Raw genomic sequence first — 4,419 nt, forward strand, 5'->3', positions numbered from 1 at the left:
TACCCTCGCTAACTGGATTATATAGATGAACCTGTAGACTACCAGACTCTCCTCTCAAAGACTGTGACCAAATGGGCATCTTGCCTTTGAGCTGTATCTGTACATAGAGACTTCCTCTACTTGAAATTGTAATGCCTTTTGTTTGTAGTATAAGGGATGTTCGACTAAGTAATTACAAATACATAGCCAAGTTGTAAACATAATGTATGAAATGCAGAAAAAAATGAATCCATATACCAACTAATTGTAAGAAACCTGTGGTATAAAAAAATAATAGTGACACTTCATTTGAAGGTGCATACATAAGGGTGACATTAGGTTGTCATACACATGCCATGTCACATGCTACATACTTGGCAGATACATGCATGCCCAGTTGTCAATTGACATCACAAACAGTCAAAAATGTCATTATTAAGATCAGTTCTGACGCTGTAATTTCAGTTAAGGTCAAGCTGTCATAATGACGACACTCAAAACAATGTCAACTTGACATTACAAAATCGGATGACACTTGATAACAGTTATAAATAATAATGAAGTGTCATTACTGTGCATGTCTTTTGTCATGGCACGTATGGGACAGGCTGACGTCACGCTTACGTAAGCAACTTCAAAAACAGAGTCACCAAAAATGATGGTGTAGTTTAACTTGTATATATACAATTACTCCTGAGTAGATTTTTCTAAATGTTAATCTTGTATAGTCTAAGACAGACCAAGCAAGGACAAGACAGTGGAATTCTTTTCGTTCCACAGAGCAGGCAAACCAACCCACCACCAACCAAGCAACCAGTGAAACCATAGACGGGGAAAAAAACACACACACACAATCACAGATCTGTTTTGTCCTTTTCCGCTTCTATTCTGCATGAATGGGCCACACAGTGAAAGCTCTTGCGAGTGGCAGTCATCCCACTCCCGCGGCGCTGCATTTCAGAGTATTCCAGTTATGCATCCACCACTAATGCACACACAGTCTCTTCATCTTGGATTCAAGACATCATTTAGATTATTTTATTTGTATTGTTTTTTTTTGTTTTTTTTTAATGATCGCTTCATCATCATCATCATCATCATCATCATCATACCCTTAACCCGTTCAGAGTACGGATTTTCCACAGTGGTTCTAGAATTTCAGTCACACATTCTACAGGTCAAATCAAACCTAGTGTTAAAAATTCTGCCGACATCATGATGAGAACACATCACAATGGTTCTAATAAAAAACATGTGATGGTACTCCTAAAAGGCTATTGAAATCCTCCTCATAACGGCCAAAAGTGTCAAAGGGACGCCTGTCCCAAGCAGCCAACGCTCCACTTGTGATGTGCGTCAGTATACTGTTTATGCCATGAAGTAACAAGACAACACGTCATGTCTGTTCCACAGTTTGAATATCAAAAGAGAGATTTTTTTTTTGAGTGAGCCACAAAGACAGAAGCAATGACCCGCCCCCTGCCCACTTACCCACTGGACTTGGGCATCTTGATGTGTCTTCTGTTCCAGACACCACAGGCCTACAGCCATAATCATTCACTCACTCTCACACACTCTACATAAATATGAACACATGCACACGCACACGCACAGACACACTTATTGGACTGCCTCTTGCCACAAGTGCGTGCATACAGTATGTGCACACACACACACACACACACACGCACACACACACACACATGCACAGACACACTTATTGGACTGCCTCTTGCCACAAGTGCGTGCATACAGTATGCGTGTGTGTGCGTGCATGTGTGCGTGTGTTTGTGCACACATGCCACCAGTGTGAACTCTCATCCATAGTCGATTGTTACCGATGGGAAGGAGGACCCCCATGGTGCCTGCTGACCCACACATATTATGGGGCTTCCCCCTGCCTGGTGACCCATGTTATGGGGCATCCACGGTGCCTGGCTTCTATTTTGCAGACTTCTTACAAATTCTTCCTCCATGCTCCCAAGTCCACCTCCACACCAGGGGGAAGGCTTGCCTGCCTGACCCCCCCTGTACCCCCGCACAGTCTCTATCGCACGACCCCATTCTGTCACCACGACTCAGTCTCACAGCCAAAGGGTGCCCGTTCATGACCACCGAAGGAGGGCAAGAGAGAGAGATTGAGAAAGAGAGAGAGAGAGAGACTGAGAAAGAGAGAGTGTGCGTGTGTTTGCTAGAGAGAGAGAGAGAGAGAGAGAGAGTGTGTGTGTGTGTGTGTGTGTGTGTGTGTGTGTGTGTGTGTGTGTGTGTGTGTGTGTGTGTGTGTGTGTGTGTGTGTGTGTGTGTGTGTGTGTGTGTGCTGGTGTGTGTGTTTGTGTGTGTGCGTGTATGTGTGTGTGTATGTGTGTGTGTGCGCCTGCGTGTGTTTATGTTTGTGTTAGGGATAGAGCAAGATATACTCACTCATGTATGAAATGTTTGTCTGATTGACCCAGATATTCAATCAGATGAACTGCGATGCGATTAGATCTTTGGACGAGTTCCCTAGCTGGCACCCTAATTTAGCATGGAGCACGCACGCACACGCACACAAGCACACACACACACACACACACACACACACACACACACACACACACACACACACACACACACACACACACACACACACACACACACACACACACACACACACACACACACACACACACACACACACACACACACACACACAAATACTGTACACACACACATATTCACACTTATACAGTGCACATCACTTTGGCCTGCTGGGGCTTCAGAGATAGATGTTTAATGGCTCTCTACTGGCTCTCTACTGCCCACATGTCACTACTATGCTGATGATACATTTTGTTCTCAATGAAAATGAAGGTTAAAAAACACCCCAAAATCATAGCCCACACACTGCAGCAGAAGAAGAGGCCTATCAGAAACATTGTGTCTGGTAAACACGTTCCCAGTGATTTTGAGATTTGACTCAGTCTTCCTCTGTCTCTCAAGGAATGGGAAAGGGCACAAAGGACTATTTGTCTCTTCGTAGACACAGTCGTACTGGCGGGCATGTTCAACCTGGATGGAGCCAAATATGTTAAAGCAGAAGTAGGATTGCCTGATTGCCAGGGGCGGAGCTATAGGGGGGCAAGGAGAGCATGTGGCCCTGGGCCCAGGGCCCTCCTGTGTCGGTGGTGGGGGCCCTATTGTGATCATGGCAAGTCGTATGGAGGGATCCTATAAGTCTCTTGCCCTGGGGCCCTGTGTGCAGTTGTTCCGGCACTGCTGATTGCATACCAAGAACAGGTTTACATTTAGACTGGTTTGCTAATGTAGTGAAGTGATATCAAACCCAGTCATATGTTTGTGTTGCTAATGATGTAGTTGTCATTACAATACATTACACAGTACATGTACAGTACATTGCATTACATTTAGTCTGCAATTGTCATATGTGTTGGCCCTATGGAAGTTCTGCGATCTTCTGGTGGAATAGTGATGAAGGACTTTGTGTGCCGTATCAATAACATTGGCAATGGCTGTATGACACTCCCGTAGATTACTATAGTGTGTGAGTCCCCTCTGCTGGTACTTTCTGGTACTTACAGCACTTCTTGACCGAGGCTGGCTTGGCTGTTGAGAAAAGTCTCTCTGGTGGAAAATCACATTTGCCATACCGGTTTGATTTGGTTTCTTTATTTTCTTTTGGCCGGAAACAATATATTGCCTTTGTTATTTTTTATTTTCAAACAATGCATTCCTGATTATTTCATCTCCCTTATAACTGATATCATCATAAAGTCTGCACATGCCCAAAGAAAAGCACAGACTCAGATCAGTTTTACCAACCCATTTTACTTTTTCCTTCTCTCTTGGACCTTTCCATCAGTCATACATTCTACAAGTGCCTTTGGAGCACATCATTTATTGGTTACAGACTTGAATACTTCTAAAATGGGATTCTGTTTTACTTTGTTTTTTATTATGATTATTTTTTATGGAAAAAAAATCTGTATGCCTCTGTGATGTTGAAAGTGCATTCCTAGTATAAAAACTGTTATATCGATTATCATAGCTGGTTTTAGTACATCAGAGACCGTAGAAAACTCAGTGCTCTCACGATCAACTAATATCTTTCACAGCCTATAGCAAACACCCTGCCTGTGCTGTTCAACAAAGTGAGCAATGTTGTAGGATATGAGAAGCCACTTGCTAAGGGATAGAAAAAAGGGGTTAAAATCCTCTGGAAAAAGTCTCATCTTACGTGGTCGTATTGATTCTCAATGGCTTCCGCTCTCCATTCCTGCCTCCTCACGCGTATCTGAAGTAAACTTAAGACCTCTGACTGTGTGACAGTGGAGCTTTTTGCAGTCCTTATAGCAGCAGTAAATGCCTATCCTACCTAGTGAATGCATACTCCGTATATTAGGGGGCCCTCGGTGCGCCTGTTTTTAAAGGATCTTGTCACTT

The 4,419-nt window shown here is 43.5% G+C and overlaps 1 protein-coding gene across 4 annotated transcripts in view; it reads left to right on the forward strand.

The window, feature by feature from the left end:
- srgap3 (SLIT-ROBO Rho GTPase activating protein 3) overlaps positions 1–2,528 on the forward strand; it is a 196,403-nt gene extending 193,875 nt beyond the window's left edge. For all 4 annotated transcript variants that reach the window (XM_063215336.1, XM_063215337.1, XM_063215338.1 and 1 more), the window contains exon 22: positions 1–2,528. This exon is cut by the window's left edge. The gene's annotated coding sequence lies outside the window, so the exon portion shown is untranslated.
- The last annotated feature ends 1,891 nt before the right edge of the window (positions 2,529–4,419 follow it).

Source organism: Engraulis encrasicolus, chromosome 14, assembly GCF_034702125.1.
Source record: "Engraulis encrasicolus isolate BLACKSEA-1 chromosome 14, IST_EnEncr_1.0, whole genome shotgun sequence".
Lineage (NCBI taxonomy): Eukaryota > Metazoa > Chordata > Actinopteri > Clupeiformes > Engraulidae > Engraulis > Engraulis encrasicolus.